The following is a 13,283-nucleotide window of genomic DNA, read 5'->3' on the forward strand; positions in this document are numbered from 1 at the left end:
CGATCAATAGCGTTTACTGGTTCCTCGCCTGGTTTTGGTTGATCTTGATCATCGAGCCTGATATCGAGTCTGGTACCAGGACCGCAATAATTATATCCTGGTAGATGTTTTTCTCCACTATATTTAGCCCATGGAGCACCTGGAAACTTTGACATCAAATTAGCAATATCACCACCGCGCTTATTAGGTAAAAACGAAAATTTCTTTCTACCGCATATAGAACATTTTCCACCGTACGCTATTTTTTTATTTTTTGTTATAACCGTGGCTAAATCAGTAGTTGGAGTTTTAACTCTACAGCGTAAGCAATATAAATTCATGTTATAATATATATGGATATAATTGATTTCTCAGCAACTCGGCAACGAGAGCCAGTTAAGCATCATCCTGCGCTACCGAATTCCATCAGAATGATTATCATAGGACCATCTGGATCGGGTAAGACGCAATTATTACTTAATCTGATAATGAGATGGTTGAAATGGGATAAATTATATTTAGTAGCACCATCCGTTGATGATCAGCGATGTTATGATGTACTTAAAGATTTCAATGAAAACGCGCGATTACTGGATGAAGATAATGATGTTATAGAGTTTATAACCGACATTGATGAAGCACCATCCGTAGATTCCATAGACGGATTTATTAATAATTTAGTTGTATACGACGATGTGATGCTAGATAAACAATCAAATCCAGCCAGAATATTTTCCCGAGGGAGACATAAAAATACAGACGTGATCTATGTTACTCAACGATATACACAAATTCCGAAGGTGATCAGAGACAACTGCAACATTTTAGTTGTGTTTAATGGCGTAGACACACACACGTTGCGAAATATTCATCAAACCTGGTGTGGTGGTGACATGGATATAATTAAATTCAAAAATTTCTTCTCACGAGCGCAAGCTACTCCGCATGGATTTATAACAATAAATTTACATGATCCAAGAACAAGATATCGTGTGGGTATTGATAAAATATTTGGGTAACAGGGGGAGCAGCAGAGAGGGTACCTACCAACGTTGGTCGTCAAAAAAATAAACAAGAAATAAATAAACACGTAGAGTACTTTATTTTTTCAGCTACTATTTCGAACTGAGGTTTTATTAGTACAATCGGTCATTGCAGAAATAAAACATCTCAAGGAAAAGTTCATTTGTAAAATCTTGACCTTTCTACGAGATGATTTATTTGTTTGTTTTATTTGTTTTGTCGGAATTCTATGGTCTGTTCACCCTCTCTGCTGCTCTCTCATATGACATTATAACTTTTCCAGGAGCTAAATTTCTACTCTTATTATGAAGCGAAATTGTACGAAATCCACGAAAGTGTACGTTAGAGGCACGTAAACTTTGTTGTGCTACGACAGAAGCGTTCCATGAGTTATATCCCTTTACGGGAATTTCAAGCGTGGGGAGATATTATAAATAGCAGCACGGTTTCTCCTGAATGACGACACAACCTTGTCTATTAGGTACATGTGCCTTACTTTCAATCGCTGTATTTTAACATTTTTCTTTTTTTGTCGAGTGGATTGTTTGCCTGTGTTTGGGGAGAATTCATCCTTTAATTAGTTTTCATTAAGCTGCATATGCTGTCAAAAACGGAATACACACCGGACTTGGAAATCGGCCTAGAGTAGTTGTACTTACCACTGGAGTTTCCAGAAATATCATTATTTACCTCTTGTGCACAGTGACCTATGGACCAATCGTACCGATGACAACACTGTAATGGATTTTTAGAGGAATTTTCTTATAGAGAGCTTGCATTTCGTGGCCTGGATTATCGTTACATTTGTGATATTTATAGCTTTTGTTCTTTAGCATTCAGGTAGGCAAAAACTATCACTCTCTTTCTCTAACACACACCCACGCGCACGCGCGGAATTTCTGTTTTCGAAACAAAAATCTAACCGTTAGTGCTTCCTTTATGTAGAAAATACTTTTGTTTGCATCAGACAATGTTATCTATCAAGCCAGTCTCTGATTTTGTCGTTAACGGAAAATGATTCCGTCAGTCTAGTCCAGGAAAATGTTTTGTATAAAAGTAAACAAAAATCGGTTGGGAAATGCATGTGCCTCTTCCACTGATCCCCCGATCATACGGACGGTGATAAATACCTGATGTATGACCACTCCGATATCAGAATATATATATTTTAATGGAGTTGGACTTTGAACATGAGAATATTGGAAACCAACAGATTACTTGCTGATGGTAAATATATATCAGTATGGTCGTCATTCGCATAATCAAAAGCAGCGACAAAACTCGATTTTATAATCAAAAAATGCTGCAGTGAACCGATGACAACCGACTTAATATAGGACCAATGACAACCGTCTTAATATAGGACTAATGACAACTGTCTTAATATAGGACCAATGACGGAAGCTCTGTATAAATTCTAATCAATGCTACTAATTAATAAATACATTTATTTTGACTGACCATTGTATCCATTTGTAAGTGTTATCCCACTTCTTCTAATCCTTTTCTAATGAGAGAGAGTGTGTGTGTGATTTAGATTTTTAACGTAGCTTTAGCAATTTTTCAGTCATATCGCTACGATGTCTGCAGTGTGACAGTTTATAGTGATGTTTTGCACTGGAGGCATCATGCCGCCGACATGTAGCATGATGTCCCACTCAGTTACATTATCCTGACACCTGAGGCCGACCAGTCCTAACTAACCTCTTAATGCTGAGCGCATAACGAGGCAGCTGTTAGTACTATTTTTCTAAGTCTTTGGTATGACTCGGCCGGGGTTCGAACCCGCGACCTCCCGCATCCGAGGCGGACGCTCTAACCACTAGGCCACCGGAGCGGTGAGAGAGAGAGAGAGAGAGAGAATCACGGCCGGATTATCAATTAAGCACACTAATAAGAAAGTGCTTAGGGCACCAGAAAAAAATCAAATGTTTATGATAAAATTGGATGAATTTTTATTTATCATTTCGATAAACAGCCCCCAACCCACCCCACCGTTTATCTGCTTAATGCAATTGATGTGATTGTAATAGGTTATTCATTGTGTCCACTATTACCACCGCGTGGTAATGCATAAACGGTGATAATGAAGGACTTTGTTTATGTGAAATTCTCGCGGCAGCGTGTCCACTTGGGTGCACTGGAGATTTTTGTATGCACTATTGTGATGCTGCATGAAACTGCATAATATGAAAAACTCATTTTTAAAAAATCCACCAGTGAGGTAGAAAAAGTCTGTATTTTTGGATAGCTTCAAAAAAAAAATCAAAATTTACCCGTGAAGTCGGCGGGAGCTGTTAGCAAGGACGCTTGTCAAAGCTTATGTTGCAAATTCAGGTCTTCGTGATCATTTTGCAAACACACAAAACGTACAAAACAATATCGTGTACCAAACATCTAGATGCAATTCCAAATAGTTGCCAGCCAGGCCGTGTTTTGAGATATTCTATTTGTGTTAAACCCGGTGTGTCTAGTGCTATTGGTGGCTAGTTCTATTGGTATGTCACTGTCTGGATACTTGTCAGTAATTATGGGCGTTTTATGTGTCTCACATCAATTTCTAGAACAACACAAACTCGAAACACCTAAGTCACAAATATATCTTTAATCACTGAACCATAATAGGTGAAAAAATTACAGTATAGCCGTAAGTGAAGAAATATGGCAATGACCAATTTAAGAAAATATCCATTGCTACACCAGGGTGTCCCTGTTCCATTTCCTGGGAGAATGAACAGTTCCTTATATGGATACAGAACAGAATTTTACTAAATTTTCTCTACATTTGTTTCGCAGTACTAAATTTTCCATGTGTGACAATCAATACAAATCATATCAACGTGCACTGGAACACATATTTCACTTCCGGAGAAGCACAAAGTCCCTTTTTCTCACTGTACACTGTCGCCGAAACACGCATAGACAACCACACCATAAGCTCATATTCTAAAGAATAAACAATTACCTTTAAATACATACCAAGAGTGCCTAAATCTAGCTTGTGTATCGCCATCAAAAAGGAGAGAGGAAACAATGCTCTAAAAATAGGCTGGAACTGCATTTGTGGGTACCATTAACTCGATTTACTTTAAGTGGTTTTTTGTTTTCATTCTGAACAGCTTCTGCTATTTCTGCCAGACAAAATTAAACCTCGCATATATGTCGGCGCAGTAATCTACACAAAAATCATGCATTTCACTCGCCGGAAATTCCCCCATCCATTTGGGCTGTATCGGCTATTTCTACTATTGGACTGACTGAGGTATTGACTAACACGTTACAAATGAAACATATATCGTAACTTCTCCATCAGTCATTGTTTTGTAACTCGATCAGTCATTGTTTTGTAAATAGCTGAAGTGATCTGAATAGCAGCGATCTTCATACATTCGATGTATGATCCGTAAAACTGACTTCGAAGTTGCGAATGTATTTATTTTATGATCATAAGTTGAGATATATCTGTTCCCAAAGCTTACTCACTAAACACTGCGTGACAAGCAGGTCAATGGTAAATAAAACCACACAGTGAAGCATACAAGGTCTTCGTTTAATGGCATTTAATTTGCTTGCGTCAGTGGGCTAACTAACGAAATATTGTTCTATATAGGCAGCTGAGTAGATTTGATCAATGAATTGCCATTGCAGCAAGTGGCTGTGCATGGTCAGTTTTGAGTATTCTGTCTAACATGCTGGTTTGTGTCCACTTTAACATTCAAGAAGATATAATAATTAACATGCAATAACACTGTATTGAATCAGAGCCGATCAAAAAGTCTGCTGTTGTAAAAAGGTTTTTGACTGGTTTCAGTTATTGCCAGTTAATTATTTAAAGACATTCATGTAGAGTATTGCTCTAAATTTAAGCTAAAAACTGAATAAGAAAAATGTACCGCAGTTTTCAGTAGATTAAATTATCCAAAGGACGAAATCGAAGGATACGCTAAAATGCTACTGTTTGTATATTTAATTTGTATTATGTACCTGACTTTTGACATGTTGAAGTTAGTTCCTACCTGACTTTTGTCATGTTCAAAGTTGGTCCTACCTGAATTTTGTCATGTTTTTAAGATATATACTAAAATTTTAGTTTAAGGCTTAAAATTGTTTACGAGCTTAGAATGTTCTGGAAACGAACGTTTTGACAATTTGATGGAATTTTCCATTAGAAATGACCACCTTCTTGGGAATTCCAGGGCATTCTGTTGCGTCATGGATAAGGTGACAGTTTTATATATAAACAGAGGTTTGGTAAAGAAAGTCTTCATTTCTGTTGTAAAATCAGTCTGTGGAATCATTTTCAGTTGTGTTCAGATATACTTTGGGAGGAATCATTTATTTCAATTATTTCATTGGATGCGAAAGTGTTTATTGACTTTTTGGACTAAAACTACTTTGGTATTATTGAGAACTCATTCAGAGGCATACTGGATTATAACGTTGTGGCAATACATCCAAGACTGTTGTTGCATCGGTACATTCAAGATTTTTGGAATTCATTCGAAAAATTCTGTACTTTTGGGCTTTCGACAGGTCAATTAGGATTATTTGGAATTCAAAATAATTTGTCTTTTGAATATTTGTTTTAGGGAAATACATTATTTATTGAGATTAATACATTTTTTCATTTCACTTCCTCTTGTTACATAGTTTAAGACCATAATGTCGTAAAATTACTGTAAAACACTGATCCTGTCCTTCAGTAAATTAAATCATGGTTCATTCGATGAATTTAAACTGCGCATGAAGGACTAAGAAGAAATATACAGCTTAGTAAATCAGGAAATTTGTTATATGTCACCTATAATCACTGTAATTAATGATTATTGTTGCTATTGGTAAGATTTAAAGTTTGTGCTTTATCCACATTTATTTTCATTTCTAAGAATTACTGCAAAATTTATCTTATTTTTAGTGAAAACTAAGAAAAAGATTCTCATTGAAGGAACTTGGACTTTTAAGAAAGATAAGCGCGTTTAACATGCATTTACTTTTGAAGGTTTCATTCTTGAAGACAATTACCATGACCTTTTTCAAAACTGGAGTAATAAATAATACTTCCACTACTACTAATTTTTCTTTTCATCAATGTTATTTATGAATATCGGAAAAGAAGTGTATACCAGGATACAGGCGTAGATACTCTTGATAGTATTTTACACGACAACTCAACAGGAACACATTTTTCATTCGGATTCATTAGGTTTTTCTAGCTCTACTAGTCATACACCGGAAGAGTTATTGCTTTGACTAGTTGTCCTTAGAACGTAAATCAGACACGTTATCACTACTCCTAATCTACTTCAAAGATTGCCGTGAAACTTTAAACACATATTTACGCCAAGCTCTGATTGTTCCTAAATGAAAATGATGCCGCTCAGACATTCAATATGGCCATCTTGAAAATCTTGTTATCACTACTCCTACTAAAGCGATGATCATATTGACATGGGATTTTCTTGAAATACGTAGTTGGTCTAACCAAACATTGTGCTGTTTTGACATCCAGTTTTGCCACTGTCATGGCCGCCTTGAAAGTCCTATTATGGCTACTCTATTTCAACTGATGGTCACATCGAGATGAGATTTGTACTACAATACTTCCTATGTTTTGTTGGACCAAAATAACAATGGCTCCTCTTGGAGACATCCAATATGGCCACCAGTGCGGCTAGTTGTAATATACTGTTATCGCCACTCCTCCTGCATGAATGGTTTAATTGACATGGATTTTTTTTATACCAAAAGACTATTTTTGATATCTAGTTGGTCCTAAATAGGGGTGAAACGATACACCTCTGTGTCGTATCGATACGATTCACGATACACAATACGATACATTATCGATACGCATATGAACTTGATGATGCCGTGTTATCTGATTTACTGGCCGTATTTCCAGTATGCAGATTACAGGCATATACTTAGCATCTATTCATATGTCATTCTAGTCCATGACAAGATAACAAAAATGCTTTTAAACAGACTACTTGTTAGTTCTCATTGATTTTTATAGGCCATTAAAGGCTGCTCTATTTGATCGACGCAGGGTTCACTTTTGCCGCCGGAAAGGGGTATTTTGATCAGATAAATATCTTTACTTTTTAGTTTCATTTTTTTTTAATTCTTATTTATTCAGTTTATCTTAACCCCGATAGGAATATATGGTTTTGAGAAAAGAAATGGAAATTGTTTCTGCTTTTAAATTGTCGGTATTTTAATTTGGATTGGTATCCTGCCTTCTGTACGTTTGCTGAAAGGGTGATTGACCCGCATGCCGTCTATTTTTGTCCATCCAGCATGTACATCGGAGTCGTATTTAACATTTCGGGCTCAAAAATCACCAACTGGTATCGTCGTTAACATTTTTTCAGCTCCAATAATCTGATATGTCATAACTTTAAAATTATTGTCATCTTAACTATCATCGCCAAGTATTTGCCGAATGAAATCGCCATCTGAAGAAGAATCACACTGGGAATCAGCCATTTGGATTTTTTTAGGTAGCCCGTATTTTAAATACGCGTTTGTAAAACTTTATAGATGTGAGGTTCAAACTACGACATAATGCTTGTTCCTGTGCAAAATTTGCCAATCAAATTTAGTTTAAGATTCACTTCAAGACTAAGAGCCCAGATGCGTATAGTTGCCTACCGGAAGAAGAAACAGACGTAGCGACAAGCGCTACGTTATCTGGCGGGACTAATATCGTGAATAGCACTTTACGGATAAGCCATTAAAATAAAGCTGTATAATGCGCCGAGTACATTTTCATTTGTGCGACTTTCAGTTAATTTGTGGGAGTGTTCGCGCATCACAGCGCGAATTCGTGCAATTTTTGTGATTCTTGCGTCTTGGCAGCATCTCTGTTTAGGTGGCGCTATACAGTTTCGCATTTTGCATAAGGGTTAGGATTTTAAAGAAAAAGAATTTCCCCGGCTTTCCTCACTGGATATACTGGCTGTTTAAAAAAGACCTTGTATATCTTAGGTATAATGCAAAGAACCTTTAATTCCCTTTATTTTGGTGTATGATTGATGGGTGTACTATGGGTTATAGAGTATACAGCTTGGCCTTACTTCAAATGTACACCTTTCAAAAAAGTGCTAGCTCTACTTGGTCATTTTCACTTCCTGAACTTCAGAGGTCAATTGTATAAAAAAGAGCCGATAACTTTTTTTTACATTTTATATATTTGGTAATTCATTCATTGCACTTTCAGAAGCTGGTATTGTCTAGTCTGGCAAAATTCATTTTCCCTATTTTAATAGCTGCTATGTATAGTGCACTTTAGACTAATTCAAAATGATTTTTTAACACAAGGGAGCAGTCATTTTAGTTAGCAGCGTGCTTAAATCATGTAAAATTTCCAAAAGTACAATATCCAAAAGAAATATCGTCCACATTACATTAATGTAGCATAGAGATATGCCAACATTCTCTCCACTGTGCATGTTTTAAATGCGAACTACTTCACCTTACATATGTCACTCTCTCAAAAGTACATATTATCTGGTGAGCGCCACCTTACGTACTTTCCAGGATAATTAATGATCAAGTTTTCCGCCAAGTTTCTCTATGACATTGCCTATATTTCCTGTTTGTCACGCAGCGAATAAGCTATCGCAAATGCTGACTGGTGGTCGTTGTGTACCCTGTACCGAAAGAAACAATAACAACAACTGAAAATTCATTTTAACATAATTCACTGTGTGGCAACATTAGTGTAGCTTACAAATTCAACCAAATTAGACAAGATACAAATAATAGAGGAACTTGGTTTAAAAATGTTTAATAAATGATGAGTAAAGGACTTGATTTACCCGTGGAACACATCTGAAATGCTGGAAAAGCTGTTGATCTAAAATAATTTGCATTGCATATAGGCCGTTGGGCGCGGGGGGGGGGGGGCAATATTATTTACCATGTCACTTTGTGTTAATTTATAGAACGCGAGTTAGTGCTATCAAGTCTTTTCTTTGTTTGTTTTTTCTAACAAAAGTGCGTGCCTGTGCCATCAAAAGCTGTTTCAGACGAATTCTCAATGTAAAGAACAAGAAGCAAGAAGGCAAACGAATAATTATTGAGAACTGCTGAAGATTCAAATAACTTGTCCGTCTTGCATTGATACGTTTATCGGTACAGGAGAAGTTTCGATGTATCAGTATGTCGATGAATTGTTTCATGCCTAGTCCTCAATGACAATGGCGCATATATATAGTCCAGAATTGCCACCGTTACTCCTCCTGCATCATGTACTGCTTTCATTTAAAAAAAAATGTGTACTGATTTCTTTGTTTTGAGGATATTTTCATACATCCTTCTCCGTGATATCAGTCTATTCAAACAAAGGTGACGTTTGGTCACGAGATTTCCACACGTTTCATTGTATTTATCAGACACATCCTCAAACTTGGCGAGATAAAAGTCCATTCAGACTTGCTTCTTTCACAAGTCAGTACAGATAAATATCTGGGTCAAGACACTTTAAAATTAAAATTGTCGTCAGTTGTCTATTAATTTGTCCACTGGAATGCAGCTAAATACAAAATCTGGTCATATATCACTTGTAAACGTACCAGTCATTGGTTTTAAGGCCACATGAAGTGCATTAATGCAAGCAGTGACCATTGACTCGAAGTTAGTGTCACTTAGGTCTGGTTTTCAAAATTCCTTCGCAGAAGCGCGGCTATGTTGACAGTCACATATTCGCCATTTCATTGAGTACCAATTAAATATTGCAAGATTTTAAGTGCAGTGAAAACCCAATATTATCTTTATCATTCGTATAACAAGATGTTCCTGCTGACAAGTATATTGCCGTGGTTTAATTGGCACCACTTTTATTTAGAATCTTTTAGAAAATATAAGTATAACTGGATATCTGTGGGGCAACATTTTTGTAATCTGTCGCCAAGTTGATATCACAAAAATATGTTACAGAAAACTCCATGTCGATATGACCATCCATTCAAGATGAGTAGAGATGACAACATTTCAGGATGCCACTTTGACGGCCAAATTGGGTGGTGAAATGGCGCCATTTTCATCACGGACCAACTACACAGTCAACAGGCCATAGCATGATTGCAAAGCAAACAATGAGGGCAAGGTTACGATCTGTGACATTGACCTCAAGGACAAAGGGACAAGTGTGCATGTCACCAAATGAATCGTTGTAGCTTCATGATGATTGCTACCAAGTATGACTGGAATCTATGAAGGTGTTTAGGAAATACTCTAACCATAACCCAAGCAAGCTGCCGATGACGCCGCTTGACAAGTGAATGCTTGTCTAACTTCTTACTAAAGTGCGTTCGATAAAACTAACGGATCCAAATGAGAATTGTGTTCATGTTTTAGTTGAGATGTGAAGTACAAACGCGGGTATGTATGTATGTATGTATGTATGTGTTCATGTATGTGTTTATGTATTTATTATCTGATATTTATGTTTCTAAAAGTCATTAATAATAATAGTAATCAAAATAACAACAACAAGAATATTAATGTTATTATTATCATTTTTACTGTGTTTACATTGTTTATACGCTTATCAATCTGATTAAAATCAGCTCTTCGCTGTCCAACATGAAGATCTGACGACGACAGCTTAATGGTCATATTCTGATGATCTTTAAATTAGATAAGGAAATGCAGCTTTCAAAAATCTGAAAGTGAATCAACTCGTTCGGTACACATTCATGCTCTTCATCCACAATGCTCAGTCTTCAAAGGCGAATACAAGACTTCATCTGATTGGTTGATAAAATTAGCGATTATGGTAATAACATAGGTTACCAGAACATGACCCTTAAGTGGTCGCTGTCAAATCTTTATCAGACTGCTTACAAGTCTCATATGCCTTACATTATGACGCTATAAAAATTCCGAATTAAGCAATGTTTAGTTCATACTGGTATAAGTCGCAATAGACGGTAAAAGTATACTGGATAGCTATAAACGACAATCTGGAATCTTAATTTGTTAAACATTCACTTGTACTACTAACACTTGATACATATTCATTCACTGGGTCAGAAGATATAACTGGTCCGAATTTCATGACAATCTAGAAACCTTTATGATGTACTAGTGACCATGATGACACTTTCTTAAAGGGGTATAACTCTTACTGATAAGTATTCCGTGTTTTTACCAGATAACTCTTACTGATACGTTTTCGGTGTTTTTACCAGCAATATATAATGTTTTTCAAATTAAATTTAATCAATTTGACATTTTACCAAAATAAATACAAGTACAGCTGCAGCATTTTTTTATTACCATTTTGATAAAATCGTCTAAACCATAACCAGTGGAAAAATTTAATACAACGGTCACATGATAAAACGACATTAATAGTTCATTACCTGCAGGAAGCATTAACTTTGTTACTGCTTTCCTGCCACCATTACTTTATTCATGCAACTAAGATTTACTATAAACATGCATTAGTTTCAGTATAAAAATGCTTTTAACCAGACCTTTTTCGAAATGTTAAACTTAAGAGAAATACAACATTGATTTAAACTGCTTTTTTACAGCAGTCAGAATGGAAAATACATACAGTCGAACAAGATGTATAGAGAATCGAGGAAGAAACTCGATCTTATTTTGGATTCTCTGCTTGTTAACAATAATCTTTACCTCGATGATGTGACTGGAGTAAATGACGGTGGCAGACGATTGCAGAATAACTAATGGCATATTTAAAATGTTGCATACTGTAGTGTAATAACATCAAACAATAACAAATAAGCAACGTTTTAGGAATAACAAGCAACATATGAAAATAATGGCGTTGAAGTGGAGATGGAGTGCGGGAGGTAAATAACTGATAACTTTAACTTGGGTTACCAGAGAGATATCATGAAAGTATGAATAAATAGTGATTAAACAAATCTCATAGTTGCTAGCATGTATTCTCCTCGTTGACTAGGCGATTACTAGGAGTTACCCATTATTAATGAAGCTATGTCCTTATTGGCGGACATAATTCCTATTGTTCCATTTTTTATTGCAAGATACTTAGTACAAGAAAAAATAATTTGCAGTTTCTGGTTCACTTCATGAATACATCTTGCTAAGTGGAAGTGGCAAGTGGTTTTTGAAAACAATCATTGTTTAATAAGCTACAGCCACGCTGACATCTTGTGTGCAGAATTCGTGATAATCTCGCAGCTGGATATTTAAGTGTGATTAAGAAGAATGCAATGAAGGGATGGTCCACAGTTCCAAAATGGAAAACATTCTGCAACGTACTGTAGTAAAAATAAAATTTGGTATATATTTGTCCTGCTAAAAGTGCATGGAGGTTAGTTTCGTCACTAAGTTTTCTGTTACTTAACTTGTTTGACATTTAGCGGAACCAAAAGGCCGTATGCATTCACGTGCCACGCCATGATGCATTTTAAAACATTGTGTCGTTCTTTATTTGTAGCGTCTTTTTGGAGAATTCTTCCTACTATGTCTCCCGCAAACTTGAAGCGTATGATGTATATTTTCGTGCCTTACAGATGATTCTCCCTCCTTCAGTTTGTAATCCTGCTATTGTTTTCTTGTTCGTCCTGGGTGCAGTTGCCTTGGACAACAGTATCGTACTCCTAAAGAGATTTTATAAAAGTTAAATTGTATTTTGAGCATTAGTAATTTAGTTTGGTTTTTTAAATGAGCGAATTGTCAATTTGTTCTTCCATGTTAAGGGAAGTATATATTAGCCTTGTTGCACGAATTTATTAATTAAATTAGGTTTTGTACCTTAAAAGATGGCTTTTCCAACTTTATACATTTGTATCTTTCTCAAGGAAGATCCACATCGGTTTTAGCCCACTGTTGCGACATTGCCACTGTCAGTGCTTTTAATATTAACTCCACCTAACATTTTTTTTTTATTATGTACATTGCATTCTTCAATATTCTGAAGTTGGAATTCGTGGCGTAAAATATGGGATTTTCTAAGACGAAACTATTCCTTGGGCCATGACATGTCTAAACTGATCCCTTTACGAAAGAGACGAGGGTAGGGTAGTGGGGGGCAAAACGTTCCATTTAACAACTTTTGGTAATTTATGTTCGCAATTGGACAATTTATTTAAAGTATGCATTACGTCTAACATAATGTAATGTTTTGTTACAATGAAGAAACTATTTACGCGAAAAATGAAAAATAGTAAAACTTTATAAACGGGACTTTTTCCCCTATGGTGGGGCAACACGCCCCCTCCGGGTCATTTTGCCCCACAATGCATTCAACATCTGTAAAAGTCTGTAAAACTACA

General features: G+C 36.1%; 1 protein-coding gene across 4 annotated transcripts in view; it reads left to right on the forward strand.

Moving 5' to 3' along the window:
• The first annotated feature begins 1,429 nt into the window (after window positions 1-1,429).
• The window catches only part of LOC149799139 (uncharacterized), a 49,056-nt gene continuing 37,202 nt past the window's right edge, over window positions 1,430-13,283 (forward strand). For 2 of the 4 annotated variants that reach the window (XM_089958233.1, XM_089958236.1), the window contains exon 1: window positions 1,490-1,842. The gene's annotated coding sequence lies outside the window, so the exon portion shown is untranslated. The other 2 variants (XM_089958235.1, XM_089958234.1) reach the window with 2 other exon arrangements.

This window comes from Sinohyriopsis cumingii, chromosome 5, assembly GCF_028554795.1.
Source record: "Sinohyriopsis cumingii isolate HCF-2022 chromosome 5, ASM2855479v2, whole genome shotgun sequence".
Lineage (NCBI taxonomy): Eukaryota > Metazoa > Mollusca > Bivalvia > Unionida > Unionidae > Sinohyriopsis > Sinohyriopsis cumingii.